Raw genomic sequence first — 16,301 nt, forward strand, 5'->3', positions numbered from 1 at the left:
GGGGAAATCCCTTGACAGACCCAGCAAAAAATGGAACAATGCTTTAGGTATCATATTAGCTGGAATAATTCTTGCTATGATCACCTGACAAGATAACCAAGTGCTGACATGAGTTCAACAGCAGGACCTGCCCTTCCATTAAGTTCTTTGCTTTATAATCACTGTGGTTATTGGGTCTGCTAGTAAGAGGTATTTTATGAATCTGTAATAAAAATCTGGGCACACAGCATGTCCTTAAAAAATGAAATGGACTAAACATAACTCCTTCAGAATTTAAAACTAAATTCCAAACATGAATATTTTTGCAGATTTTTAAATTTCATTTTAAAAGCCATTGCATTTTTTTAAAACCCAAGGAATGGGGAAGCTCGCTATTCTCTTAGTAAACCAGCAGAGGGAGCACAAGTTTAAAAAAAAAAAAAAAGTTTTTGCCAGAAGCAGGTGACAAAGTCAACTGTTATAAAAACAAGACCAAAAGTTCAATCTGGTGTTATGAGACACAGAAATACATGGACAAATAAGACAAATATGTGCCATTAAGTGAGATCAGTATTCTTCCTTCTAATTAGAATCCTATGCAAAAGGAATAGACAATTTTCTCCTTTTCATGTTACTAAATGATAGGGATGTGTGAAATGGGACATTTTTGATTTGGATTCGACCTAAATCGGGAACAGCGATTCAATTCGTTGATTCAGATCACTGTTCCTGATTCAATTCTGCTGAATCCAGAGCTGAAGATCTGATGCCGATTCAGAGAATCAGTGATTTGGCCATAAACACAGCTTTAAAATGTTTTTTCTACATACCTCACGGTACCAGGCACAGCTCATGAACGCTGTGATGGTGGGGCAGATGGAGCATGGGGAGGCTCCCCACGTGCTCGGCAGTGAACTTGGAAGTGGACTGGTAGTACTTTTGGTTCACTCCCAGTTCCACTGGGGAGCGCACTGCCCCCCCCCCAGCAATTGGCTGCGGGGGGACCCTGGGTGCCCCCCCAGACCTAGAAGGCACCAGTTGTTGAGCTGGGCGGGTATGGGGAGGCCCCCCTGCGCGATCCCCGGAAGACCTGCAAGTGGACTGGAAGTGCTTTTGATCCACTTCCGGGTTTGCAGTCGAGCATGCTGGGAAGCCCCCCCATGCTCCTGAGGGACACTCCATCTGCCCCACCACTGCAGCATTCATGAGCCACCTGCTACCTTGAGGTATGCAGAAAAAACATTTCAAGCTGTGTCTATGTCCGAATTGCCAAATTTTTCCAAATCTCTCCAAATCGATTCGGAGGGTTCTGATCTGATTCAGAGAGAATAAAGGGTCTCCTGATTTAATTCAGATTTGGAGATTTAGCCACCGAATCAGGCTGAATCTCTGCTGAATTGAATCAGGGACCAAAGCTTTGCACAGCTCTACTAAATGACATTCTTGTATGTATGACTAACACTATTTCAATAATACATGCATTGTAATAATAGATACTTTCATCCATTGATTTCAAAGCAAAAATGTGTTGTATATATAAAGCAAAACAGACTGTCATATCTTTAAACACATATCTTCATAAAAGTAGTCACTTTTACAGTCTTCCTCTGTTATCACACAGGAGCAGCTGTAATGTGTTCATGCTACAATACTGGAGGCACTGCCTGATGTACCAGTTTCCATGTTGGCTTGGCCAGTCATATGTTGTTAAATGAACTCGAAAACCACAGATCCCATCACAGAACATCCTTCAAGTTCATGCTATTAAAGAGGACACAGGACTTCAAAATTTTAATTTTTAAGGTGCCTTAGTACTTCAAGATCAGACCACTTATTTAGATGTTTCAGTGCAGATTTAGGAACTTACACTTAAGGTTCCAACTTTAAAAATGAAAGTGGTAAGATTTCTCATTTAGCATGCAGCCATATCAGAAACAGATGTCTTGCCTCAAGGGTGTAACCTACTCCACCCATTAGATATTAGTTAACAGAGGGGCTCTCGAATCAAAACATCCTGCTGGGGCCTGGCCATGCTCCCCCCCTCAGCTTAGCACTGTGGAAGGGAGGACTACTCTAGCACTCCTGGCTTCTAGCCTGAGCCACTGCAGGCATGTACCTGCATTTCTTTAGTCCAGAAGGAAGGTCTGTGTGGTTTCAAACCAGTTTAGCCTAGCCAGATTAGACTAACCTGCAAAGATTGAATCAATTCATGATTAGGTTTTTTGAATGCCTGTCTCTAGCCTAAATGTCCTTAAGCTGAATGGAGTCTAGAACCACATCGTGGAGATGTTTCTTTACCCTTAGGTTCTTGGAAAAAGATGCCTTTCCCAATCTGAGTAGCAAACAATTGTCATTTTTCCTGTATCTGTGGAATCAGGTACTTTGCAGGGTTTGTGAGATTTCAAAAACGGAATTGGATTTCAACAGAGATTTGATGGATAGAAGTGTCTAAGCATTTTTTTGGTTCCTGCATGCAGTGGAATAGGATTGTGTTTAGTGACTTAGATATCTAAATGCACCACTGGGCTATCTTAGAGGTGGAACAGATCAGGACCCTACTTTGTGAAAGTATTGAAAAATTCTGATACACACAAAAAACAGTAGTCTACAGGACAATTCCACATACCATCTCTGGTGTATCTTTACCCCAAGAGTACCATGCATGTTCCAGAAAGACTCAGGTGCAGTCAACTTGTTCATACTGGCAATGTATCTAGGGAAGTAGAGGTAGATTCTAAGTTTTAAAAAAATGCTCCTGTTTTAAAAGTGTCCTGGATTTGGAAGGAGAACATCAGATTACAGAGTTAAGAAAAGACCTCACCTATCAGCTTTCAGTTACTGTGAATTTTAAACTTTGGCTAAGCCTGACACATTTTGGATAAAGACACATTTATTGACTCAAATTACCATGTACTTAAGAAATTAGAAATACTAGATTCACACTGACAGTAATACTGCATACTTTACCATATGTACCATATTAGGAGAAAAAGTGCATGTAATGTTCAAAGGTTTAGCTACCTCATAAAAATAAATCACAATGCTATTGGTAACAAGCTGCATATTGACAAGATAACTTTCAGAACACTGCATTAATTTATTAGCCACGACAAAAATATCTGTCACTTAGTGTAACATTTAATTTTAAAAATAAAGAAAAAGAAATCTTTCTGCTCCTTTCACTAGATTAGTTTTAGCTGCTTTATTGCCCAGTAATGGCAAGAAATTAAAATTATTTCTTTACCAACAGGAGCGATCATGATACCAAGGAAAAAAGTCAAACAAAGACACGGAGTTCCCCTTATTAAGAAAGACTTTGAAACTTAAATGGATTGACATAATTGGATTAGTGAGACATTTCCATATTAATCCAAGTATATAAAACAGCAAACACTGAAAAACCCCTCAAATTATTTCATGGAAACAGCACCAAACAGTAAAAATATTTTTAAAATAGTTTTACATAACTGAAGTCTAGATACTTTATCTTGTGAAAACCTGATAAGAAAAGCCAGAAATAGAGTAAGAACCACTAAATAACTTGGAGAACTTGTGTCAGAAGAAAGGAAATTCGCCAGTATAATGTAGGTTTAGGCTCATGTTACCCCCCCACTTAGTTTCAAAACTGACAGTAAGGGAAGACATTGCTCAATAATGTCAAAAGGCAACAGAAATATATAAAGAAAGAAGGCAGGCATTGTTCTAGTTGTATTCAGCTGTTTTTTTTTTTCTCGTTATGCTTCTGTACATCCAGGAATTGCTTACGTAGTCTTAAAACAGGCAAAAAGCAGTTTAACAGCTTTTTAAGGAAGAGGTCTTTGTTGGAGGCAAGAGGCAGTAAAAAAAACAGCTAACATGTTTGATAGTCAAGGTAAGTGTTAAAAAGTTCCTTATGGTTTCTGTTTTTCTCTACAATTTACAGGTAAATCACAGTGGCAACAAATGCATATTTTTCTAACATTTAACTTGTAGTCAGAAGTGGTGTTGGGAAAAACCATGCCTCAACTATCATTAAATATGCTTCTGGGTGTTATGATTAGTTCTCAGATAACTGGAAGTAAACAAAATGGACCAAGACTGACCTAAGTTGCTTCCAATGAACAGCTTGGAAGCACCTGTAAGTGTAAAGACCTCTAGGAAACAGAAAATGCAATCCCCATTCTATAATGTGTAAAATAGTTTCTTCAGTGTCAGTAAATCAGTGTCAAAATCTGAGGCACTATTCTTGTATCTTGTCAGATGCAGAAATGAACACTTGATATTCCTGGAAGACCTGGAGTCCCCCAAAACTATAGTCAAATAAAGTGTTATGTTTCTGTCAATGGCAGATGGCAAGATATCAGACATTTAAATTGTCAGTGGTCCATGACTGAATACTGACTGTATACCTTAGACCAGTGTATATTTTAAATTCCTGCTTTTACCTGATCTATATTTATGGTAAAAGAAGCATGGCATTTGCCCATTATTTACATTTAGTACCGCACAAAGGCTTCAACTGGGATTCAGGGTCTGTACAGACATATAATTATAGGAGAGTCCCTGCCAAAAGGGCTCACAATCTACTTGTTTTGTATTTTTTATTGTAATGAACTGCTTTTTTAATTCTGCTCAAAAGCATGGAATGTTGTTAGTCATAGAAGAGATTAGCAGACAAAGAGTAAATAAGAAAGACAAAAGTGCAAAACAGAAGCAATATATCTCACAGCTCTTGTTTTCTCCAGGGTTTCTTATTTGGTACTCTATGATTCTGACAATATTCTGTATGTGACAATTGTTTTTTACTTACACATTCAAATAAAACACAATATATTAATCAATAGAGACGCACACTATGTTGTATTGTAAAACGATATAGTACACATCTGGATGTCATCTTAAAAGTTTGTGAGTTTTTCCTGAATAAGGAAACATCTGTCTTAATAAAACTGCTTTATAACCACCAGTAATTATAAGCACTATTTCAGCACTATTCCTCTGTTAAGCCACAAACATCTGCTTGCTAATTTCCTTTTATTTAATTTTATCCTGTGTACCCCAATCTAGTGCTTCAACAACAACCTTAAATAGTCCCTTTATTTTATATCTTGGGGGTCACCATATCTTAAGTACAGGGTAGCAGTCTGCCTATAAACCCTCCTTGCAAAAAGGTGACTGAGGGTTGATTTGCAGCAATGCCTGAGCGCGTGGGGGAGGGAACTAATTGGTGCTGTGCTGTGCATCAATAATTACATTCTCAATGCAGCATAAGATATATACAGAAGGTTTGCTCCCAGCCTCATAAATTTGGCCATATAGTTTCATTCTAATAGATTAAGTGGTTTAGAATTGCAACATAACAGTAAAATAATTTCCTAAACCACTACAGCAGGCACTGTAAGACTAAAATGGTGGTGACAGGTGCACACTTTGTGCAGAAAGTAGCTGTTCCATTTACTTGTTAATGCCAACTTAAAAGCAAATGGAGAGTTGGTTGTTAAATTGAAGGTTCAGCGTCACATGACACTTAAAGATTGTTCTATTAATGGGAAATGAATGTCTTGAAAAGGAGCTTATTCATATTAAATATACAAACATGACAAGGTAAATGGATGTATTATTTTATTGAGAATTCCTATCAGTTAAATTTTGCTTCTAGTCTATATTATTAATTTCAGTTTTCATCGAATTATCTGAATTTCTTACTTGCATGTCAGAACAAGAATTTAAATGAGCCCTTCAAATGCTAGGACTGCAGCATTAATAATGAAGAATAGTATCACACCCAGACACCCCTGTAGAGGAAAAATAAATTTAGACCAGGCAATTGATAATTGGCCCTGGGATACAAGTGGCCAAGCAATTTTTTCTTCCTATAATTTGTTAAACTGATTCCACCTTTATAAATTCTGTCTTCTTTCTGTAATTAAGTGACGCTTTTGTGTGAAGAATCTGTTTATTTATAAGTTGAACAACTGAGAGATTTACAACATTCCTTACAACAATCAATTAAAAAGAATAGCCTTCAAGTTATCAGAACAAAAATAGTCAGACCATCTCCTGAGTACTATGTAAAAAGGTACAAGTCTCACAGAGCAGATATACTGGATTTGAAGTCCTGTACATACACAGCGTGTATATACATTCATTAATGCACCCTAGTTACTGCACATTAAGTTTAGTATTTGGTTAGCCAAGTACTAATTCAAAGTGCATTAACTTGCACCACTGCACAGTAGCACCAGCATACCTTTTTTTGTCACTTACTGCACAGTAGCCTAATAACACTGCGTAGTAGTGTTAGCGCAGTTTCTGATCAATACACTACTGTGCAGTGTTATTAGTCTACTGCACAGTAAGCATCTTGTGTAGATGCCCCCACACTGTACTTTAACGGTATCTTGATTGCTCACTAGTACAGAAGAGAATTGAACAACTGCTATAAAACTTGTGCTTATGTTGTAAGCATTAGTTAAACTCAGTGGACTTTGTCACGGACAATAAATGCTCAACTTTGCTGGCTTCCATAGGTGGAAGTAAATTCTTAGTTTGTCTGCTGCAGGTGAGGCCCTGTTTTGCATGTAGGGCAAATACTGTGTGCTTATGATATGGGAGTTCCCACCCAGGCTGCACTAAACTCAAGAGTTAATAAATTCAACATAAGGGTTAGGACAGAAGTTACACATAAACTGTTATAAGTAATTGGAAACCAGTTCAAATATGTAACACAACAAAAGTTCAGCACACAAACTGCTTTAAAAGTAGCCAAAACCAGTTTAAGATGAATGTGGATGGATGTAGTACAAGACTTAACCGACTTAGTTTAAATTGGTTAATTGAACTTCTGTCCCAGATCCTGTCCAGATTCAAGTTAACTTACACTCCCCTTTGCTTCTCCCCTTCAAACCTCCCCCTTGCAGGGTGGGTGGCCTAGCCTTGGCCCAAGTGGTCTGCTCCAGGCCATCAGGTAGACATGCTCTAGCACCCTCACGTTTCTGGCCTGAGCCACTGCATGTATGTGGCTGCATTTCCGGAATCAAATAAGAATGCCTGTTCACTTGCTTATTGGTTCAATTTACACAGCTCAGACTAACCTGCAAAAATTGAATCAATTCAGCCTCTGGATTTTTGATTGTCTGAACTTAGCCTTGAAGTTTACTTTAGTGTCATTTATAAATGGTGCCTAGTTCCTCCCTGACATGCATGCAGTTCTTCTGAACATTAATGGGATTAAGTTTATGCTTCAAGAAAAAAAGTCCACATATTCCCTTATAGAACAAATATCTTACTGTTTTTAAACAAATTTGCAGAAACTAATTTGTTTTATGTTTAAATACTTCTGAAAGCATGACAATTTCTCTCTCTGGCTTTTCTTTTTTTGGATGCTCACCTTAAGATAAACAAGATAAACAATAACACAGGATACCTTCAAGTACGCTACTCTTACACAATGTCTACCACTTTGAAAGGCAGCTACTTTTTACTGAGCTCTCCCATTCATCTTTTTCTCCCTCCTACTACCAGAAAGAGAGACCACTAGTTGAAGCAGTTTCTAACTGGTATTCTTTGAATTCGGAATATTTTGTATTTGCGCACTCTAAATGTAAAGACCTGGTTCTTGTTATGTACAGTTACTATCATTTGGGATAAAAATGCTGCATGCAGATAATAAAACATTTTTAGATAATGCTCTTCACATTAAGGCTAACAATTACATTTTTTTAATGCGAGAAGTTAAGGTTGGGGGGATTTGGTTACCCTTGATGGCCCCCTTTTTCATATTAAGCAGCAAAACTAGAATCAGATCAGGAAACAAGACTGACAGGGTGCCTCAACTGAATTCAGTTTTAAGATAGGTTCTATTCTGAAAAGTGTCTTAATAATTTTGCTAAACAGATCTGCTACATGAACCTACCAGAATCACCGTTTTCACCCTTATTAACAGTGTAAAGACTAGATCACCCCCACTCTGCTCTCCTCCTTTGTGGACTGATAAACTGTTTTGTTAATACAGTTAAAATGGGATTGCCCAGAAATCCCCAAGGACAAAATTCAACGTGTGGAAGCCTTTATTATTTGTGATGATTAGTGAAAATAAGCAAGCCTGGCATTACTTTGGGCCTAGAGTGCATTTGCTTGGTTGTCCATTAAAAATGTAGAAAATAATGAGGCACAGAACACACAACTCCATAATGACAGTTTTAGAAAGTTACTTTTCAAGGAAAATCAGCATTTTCAAATTTATTATATTTCTTCGTTGTCTCTTTCCTTAAAATCTCTGGCTAGCACCTTCATAGAACACCCTTTCAGGGAGAGACAAAACAAGCATACAACTTCTTTTACAAGGAAATAGCTGATTTCTTAATTACTTCTGAGGGTTCTTTTCAAATAAATAAAAGGACTACTGGTATATACAATACCTGCTCTTTGTGTCAGATTAAAAAACCACCCAGAAGTGAAAACCTCTGATTAATGCTAAGTACCCATTTATAAGAACTTTTGCAGTTTGTGTAAAATGGTAAATAAAAACAACATAAGGGAAGGGGTATTGATTTAAGTGACAGCAGTAAGAAATAAGGTTTCGAAGTTATAAGGAAAATTAGCTTATTTCCTTTTTTAACAGCATAAAAAACATTACTATTGAATACCAGTAATGGGACTTATTATCAGATAAATCATAAAACTAAGTGAATAACATACAAAAAAGCAAATAGGTCTTCCAAATTTTAATCTCAGTATGAAATGACTGCACCGATTAAAGTGCAGCGCTGCCAACGGAAGTGGTATGTTTATGAGTAATTCTAACTGCTTTTCCAAATTTTCTGTGTAAAAACCCATACCCATTCTACATCCAAAATCTATGATCCATTTCTGTTAATAAAACCTTAACATTTCATCTCTACAGAAGCTGAAGAATGAGCATTACATTGTTTCTGAACAATCCTCATATTGAAAAAAACTGAATGGAGAGATCTATGAAAATGCAAAGCATACATGCAGACACTTGTAAGCTGCTTCATTTTCCCATCCCCCTTCCTCTGGTGCTCCTTCACTGCTACAGGTACACACTATGACTCACACCACCTACATGCTCTCTTTAGGTTAGCTGAAACAGCAGCAAGCCCTGTACATACTACAAAAATAGCACATTAAAGAATAAGGATTTCTTTGCGTGAGATCTTTTATTGGATTAACTGCATAGTTGAAATGTATTCAAAAGCTTGTCTAATTCTAAGATATGCAAGGCACATTAAGAGTACTTATTCTTTATATTGAATAGAAGCAATGTAAAAATGCTATTCTACATCATGATTTGACCCCATGTTTATTTTATATTGCAAGATGTGTTTGTTTGCAAAAGGAGAGAAGAAATTTGAAAAAGTTATATCATTTAGGCAAAGAAGCAAATGGGGCAAAGAACAAATGTTTAGATTTTGGACAGTAAGGCAGCATTACAACTAATCTTTCATATAACACTTCTTCATCATTGTCCTAGCAGATGCATATTGTAATATTCTTAGCCTCATGCACAGAATATTTTCTTCAAGAACTTCATGTCATAGCACTCATATTTCATCCCATTATCTTACTGATTACTCTGTTTAAGTGGCCAGTCTTAGCCAGCATATTATATTACTGGCTTCTTATAGTTGTCCCCTCATTTATCTTTCTGAGGAAAATAGGGTTTGCTCTAAATGCATTGGCATAAAATTAGCCCTAAGTAGCAAATTCTAATAGCAAGGTTATTTCATCGTGTTGAAGTTAAAACCACAAAAAAAATCATGTTGATGCATATTTTAGCACCAGACTGGTTCAGTTCCCTTCATAGGTGGCTGAAGGGGATTGGGGGGGGGGAGGGAATGGGCTCAGCCCCCACAAACGCAGATAGCAGGTAGGCTCTCAGGGCAGCCCAGCTGCAGGCTGCTGCAGTGGGGGGGGGGGAAGGGAGGGGGACTGCTGGCGCCAGGCAATGACTCTGGGCATGGTGGAAGGGGCGCGAGGGAAGGGATGGGAGCAGCAGGGCCCAGCCCTGACCCCAGACCTGTCTCTGCTCCAATCCATGCCTGGTCCCACCCCCGTTCCCCTCCCCCTGCAGACTTTTCTATGGGGAGGGGGGTTGTACACAGATGTGTGTGCACTCTCAGCCCCTCCAAATTTTTTTTTCTCCCTCTGCCTGTGGTTTCATTTTAAACTTCATTGCCATGGGCATAGTTTCTGCTAGCTTCCTGGGTACAGTCTTTTAAAGGAATATGCTTAGCAAGGAGCTTTCTTCACTATCCCACAACCCATAGATTTTCAGGTCAGTTAGCCAACACAAAGCAAGCTGAAAACAATCTTCTACATGTAGTTCAGGAGAACAAGAATATATTATCAAGGCCCACTTTAGTTTTGCTGGAATCCTGCTGCCCAGTGTACATCTTTCCTGTGACAGTGACAATGTTTTCTTTGAACATCTTAGCAGAGGTTGATCTTGTTGAGAAAATGGTGCCTGTTGACTTACAGGAAGATGAGAGTTTGGTATTAAGGGAACTGATATCTAGGATGCAGGGGTAGTGATCAACTGGAAAGCCAGTGCTAATGACAATGCCACTGGTTTTAGATGTTACTGAAGAAAAAGGGGTGAGAGTGCATGGATGGTGTTCTTAAAACACAATGGAACAACTACTAGTTCATTCACAACTGTTTCCAAAAATAAGCTGAATTCATCCTGTTGAAGTGGTCTGTTGAGGGAAAGATTCTTGAAAAAAAATAACCTCAAGACAGAGTGATTTGTGGTTTACTAAAGTCTTGCGCTAAATACTCTTCAAGGCTCAAGGATCTGCAGAGGTGTCTAGTAGTACTTTGAGTATATTAGGATACTTTGTCCTTTGAGAAGGAATAACTTTAAAGAGACTAACAAGACTGACCCCAAATCCTCAGTAAAACCTTCAGTTCTAGTGCTCTGCTTAGCCAACAAAAAGGAACTAACAGTCAGGGGGCTGAAGAAAAGACCACCTTTAAATTCCCCAGACTAAGTAGTCACAGAGAGATTCTGGGACTGTAGTGAATCTGAGTCATAGCATAAGACAAGTGATGGAATAGCCCCTGACGCCAGACGGAAGACTGTTTTTTGCTAAATGTAAGCTGACTCTACTCTAGAAATATAGCTGCCAAATCCTTATTAATTTTTAATCTTTCAAATGAAAAGCAACAGACCATGCTACAATTATAAACAAATGTGGCCTTATTCTACATATGCCAAAATAAATCAACCTCCATCCAGACATCTTTCAGCTGATATATTCTATAGAAAACATATGTAACCCCTTCAGCACTAGTTTTTGAAATAGCACCTAGGTTAGTGTAACACCCCCTCACACACACAATGGGTTGTGTAATGTGTGTGTTTTATGTGGGCAAGATAGCCCCTGTTGTTCTGGTCAGCGCACAGCAATCTGGGGCCTGTATCAGGGCAAATGATATAAAATGCTCTGGCTTCATTGGCCAGAGGAAACAGAAGATTCTCCACGCAGGTGAGTAACAGAGGCTGGACTGTGGCAGTCTCTAATTGGACAAGGCTTGGGTGATATCACACCAGGTATATAAGAATAACTCAACTAAGGTTTCTAGCTTTTCCTCCTTGGGATGCTGAGAACTGCACAGCTGTATTGTGAGCCAGAAAACCTGCTTCCTGTGTGGGGGTGGTCTCCCCCCCCACCTTCACTGGAGAAGCGAGAAGAAGCTATGGGACAGGAAAGCCTCAGGTACAGAGAGAGAAAGTCTGTCTTGGAGTGTTAGACTCTTATTTCCTACCTCTTTCCCCTTCTTTCTTCTTATATGGATTAATGCCATGGGGAGTATTAATCCCTGAAGCAAGCCACCCAGGAATGGGTCCTGGCAGTTCATGGCCCCAGTGTATACACTGTAGTGTCTCAGCACATTGGTATAGCTGGGACTGGATGTTCAGGCTACAGCCATAGGCCTGGACCTTTTTTGTTGTTTCATACCTATTACCTTTCAGACTAGCTGTGTGATTGAATCTCAGCCACATGTTTGGCTGGCAGCTTTGGGCCAGGGTAAAGCCTGGCACCAGTACTGTAGCAAGAGTGTGGAACAGTGGGGTGACTGGTCTGGCCGCTGAAGTGAAGGGGCACCAATAGGTGATGCTCAGCCAGGGTGGGATGCAGGATGGAGCCATGAGTGGCTTGTTTGGGGGTGGGGAGGGCATGGGGATGGGGGTAGGGCAGCTCCCACCGCTGTGTGTACTCCTGGGCAAGCATGGGGGGGAGCATGTGCACCCTGGGTCTGTGCACAGGGTGAGGGCAGGCTGCCACTGCAGGCTTTGCTCTGGGTGCCAAACTTTGTTGCTATGGCACTGCCTGGCCTGGTTTCAGCCAGGGTGAGACCTGGCACTTGTTGATCCAGGCCTCAGTGTGATATAGGCCTGGCCAGCTTTTGCTGTCCAGCTCGGCCCAGCCAGATAGGCCCGGGCCTCCTTTTGTCCTTTTTGTAGTTCATGTCCCAACCAAGTGGGGTGGTTGAGCACTAGATGTAGCTAAGGCCAGAGTCAAGATAGGCCTTACCTTTCCTCTGAGGTCTTTTGCAGCTTTCTGCCCAGAAGAACTGGGACTAGGACTTGGAATTTTGGGGTTCAGTATGCTGACAGAAGCTGCAGTTAACCCCTCAAAGCCGCCAGGCCGAAGTGGAGGTTGGTGCTCTACTGCTTCTCCCAGGAGCAAAGGAGTCCCTTACAATGCAGAAGGACCTGTGCTCGAGCAGATCCCTGCAGTGCAGTGAACCCAAGGAGCAGCACGGGACTCTCCTGTGTGACTTCCCCTCTCCAGCCCACTGCTGAAGGGTAGGTATAGGGGTGCAGACCCCTAGAACAGTTGGGGAGCCCAAACTCCCAGTCTGCCTGGGTATGGGTAAAGCTTCCCCAAGAGGGTGACACCTATAGACTCTGCTCCATAGTTAGTAGTGTTTTAAATTGTATTTGGTGTTTTTTTCTATTTTTTGTAATAAATCTGATTTTTGTGTTTTCACTGCTTGTAATTCATTTAGTGTTTCCCAGATGGTCTGAGTGGAAGCTTGAGCCAAGGTAATATTTTAGCCCCAAACTGAACCCGGCCCTTGTTGCTGCTGACCGGTGCCCAGCAGAAGGTTTACATTAGGTTAGGTAACCTACCCTTTGTATAAAGAGGGAGCCAAAAACTTCTACTTTTTCAAGTCAAGATTGCTGGCAGTTTTTCCTAGTGCCAAGAAGCCTGCTCTGGCAGTTGCACTGCCCTAAGGCAACTCATCACAGTGTTCTCAATACAGCAGTGACTGAGAAATTTCAATAGGCCAGAGAAATTGTGGGAAAGAATTCAAATTCCTGAATTATCCCAGGTAAAGTCTAAGTTCTCTTGTCCAGAAACTATTTCTTAGAACCTCTTTCAAAATTGAGGACAGGACTGAAAACATCCAAGGAAATGTCACAAACTTGTCTATTGACAATTCTGTCAATGGGTTCTAGTTTTGAATAGACTGATTCCAGGTGACAAAATCACGTCAGGTGCAGACTGTTAACCCTGCACTAGACAGATGCCACAGCAGTTTAGGAAAACCCTAGGAACAAACCCTAAAAACAAACTAAGTAGGGGAAGAAAATTTAGGTTTAGTTTGGTTTTTTTGTTTCAACTGCTAATAGAATTTCTAGGAATAAGGATAAGTTTGGAGTAACTTGGAGCATAAATGGCAACACGCTATAAATTCAGCCTATTTATGGAGCCATAAAATGACAAAGCAGCTACAAAGATGTTCCACATTAACACAGAACAACTTTCTGGCTGGTATATAAGGCAGCTTCTATTGAATGTGTGGCACATGTTCCAGACCCAGGGCTGTACCAGATTATCAGCATCACCACAAACTGGGCCAAGGCTGCTTCATGTAGGCACTGGAATGGTGCCCACCATGGGTCTTGAACTCGGCCTGGAACTGCCCGGTCTCAATACCAGCAATTGGCTGATAGTTACTAAAAGGTCCCAAACTGATCTAGCAGGCTTGCAATCTTGCCCTACAGGAGGTATGAGGTTATTTAAAAGCATTGTAGCACAGGAAGCCAATGAGCTTGCCTGCACCCAGTATGTGGGGTGCGGGGCAAGGCTGCAAACATGCCAAATGTGGGGAGAGCCCTGCCCTCCTGCCTTTAGATTCAGGACACAGCCCCCCTATCTGATCCCTGAGCAACTGGGGACCCAAAGGTGGGACCCTGCCAACCAGGACCCATAGGTGCTCTGTGCTCAGTCTTGATGAGGGACTGGGCATGGAGTGGTTCCAGGTGTAAAAAAAGAGCGTGAAGCCCAGCTGTGCTTGCATGCATAATATTCAGGATCCTGAAATGGGGGGAGCCTGAGCCTGGAGATGGTTTCTCCCCACATCTGGGATTCTTAAAAATCATGCATACTGCCTAGCTGGGCTGCATATGCAATGTTTAAAAGCTGGGGGCACCAGTGAGGCCCTCCCTGATTTCTGGTTCCCCATCCCAGGGCTTTAGTAAATGCAGTGGGATTTTTAGACCCAGGACTACTCTTTGCCTAAATCCTGTGTTGGGATAGAAACCAGAGCTTGCATGCATGTGTGGTATGGCAGGATGTGATTTTTGGGATGGGACACAAAATTCCTCAGATCCTAATCACACTATTATTTTTAATTCTGCTAGGAACCAAAGTCTGAGCCTGAGAAGGAAAATACTAAAGGTGGGAGTATTTGGTGTTGAAATTGACTGAAAGCTGCTGCTTGAGAGATGCTCAACAGGATCCAAAATGGTGATTTAAATATTCTTTTTAGATGTAGTCTCGCTCAGATGTGGCCATTTTCTAGAGGGCAATGACTTCAGACAATATTCTGGTGCAACAAAAGCACTGGCTCTCTTTACAAAATAATTTTGGAGTTCTCTGAACACATAAATTAAAACTGGTGAGTAAACATTCTTAAGACACTTTGGTTTCCAGACTGCAGTTTATCCTTTAACCGTCACAAATGCTTTCTTATTAAGTTTCTTTAGTAGTTGCATCTAGCTGTTATTCAAAATATTTGTAGCACCTGAAGGGTAAACTAAGGGTAAACCTTTGTTTACCACCAGAAATTCTAGGTAGGTATTAGTTTTAGCCATATTCCTCATTTGGCTATGTTATTTTGTGTAACTCAAAGAAGATAAGCAGAAATCATCAAATTTTAGTTTATGGACTTATTGGGCAATTTCCAGAATTACCAGAATTTAATACAGTTTCTAGATGTATATCACAATTGATCTTAACACCTGAGAAATGAGCGGTTATTACAAACTGCAGCCAAAAATCATATACCTCTGTATTGGATTGGAGTGATTTCTGTCAAAAGGATCCTATAAAGTGCATCAGATGGAAGATTATTGCCAACTACTGAATCTAGTCTGGAAGCACCCTCAAGTTTGCACAATGTAATGAGGAATTTTGCATAGTCTATGAAATGAACCAAGGAAAGAATGTTTAGAGTTTTAGAAAATCCTAATTTATGGTGTAAAACTTTAGCTATCTTCAGAACTGATGATAAAAACAAGAAAACTCTTCATCATTTCTAAAGTGATCTAAGCTGTTTTGTATCCACCTTTCACACAAAACGGCAATATATAATACATTCTGTGACTAATATCACTGCATTTAAATGCCAGTTGTCCAATGGCTTAAGAGAGACCTCTTCTGAAATCATAATTTTGTATGCTGCCAAATTTTTTATAATCTAAATTTCACATAACTGTGGTTAAGGGGCATTTGACAAAATAAACCCTTATATCTGGTTCATTTTATGGGCAGATGCAGTATCACAAAAAAATATAAGCGTCTCCAGTCATCTTCATAGGCTGTTAACTTTGAAAATTCTTTAGGGCCAAGGGAATGCTAAGTGAACATGAAATTACTCTGGAAAGATTTATCTGTTAATGTGTGCCTTTTTGTGGCTTAATTTTTTTTGCAGAGTTTAAAAATGCATGTTAATCTTCCCTAGTAAATGTAGCTATAGACCACCATTCAACTACATTTAAATAAAAGGCACATGGAAATGAACATATGGTCCATTGTTCTTAGCAATGGCAAGTAAAGATATCCCTCTAGATAGTAAAGCAGATTTTGGAAAATACTATATTTACTTGACTATAACAGAAAGTCCCCTCTTGCCCCCAACCCCCACCCCCATTCAACATGGGGAAAAAGCCTGTCATCTTGAATTCAAGTGGAAGGTAGGAGGGTGGGGAGTGTGTGGGGAGGGGGCTGCTTTGGTTCCAACTCTGGCCATGATCTGGGCTTGGGGCCAGAGCTGGAGCCACAGCAGCTTTCTGCCCCTTG

General features: G+C 40.1%; 1 protein-coding gene across 1 annotated transcript in view; it reads right to left on the reverse strand.

Annotated features, from left to right (window-relative positions):
* MAN1A1 (mannosidase alpha class 1A member 1) overlaps nucleotides 1-16,301 on the reverse strand; it is a 198,772-nt gene that overhangs the window by 115,339 nt on the left and 67,132 nt on the right. The gene's annotated exons all lie outside the window — the stretch shown is intronic.

The sequence above is a fragment of the Crocodylus porosus genome, unplaced genomic scaffold (assembly GCF_001723895.1).
Source record: "Crocodylus porosus isolate Cpor-Errol unplaced genomic scaffold, CroPor_comp1, whole genome shotgun sequence".
NCBI classification, from domain to species: domain Eukaryota; kingdom Metazoa; phylum Chordata; order Crocodylia; family Crocodylidae; genus Crocodylus; species Crocodylus porosus.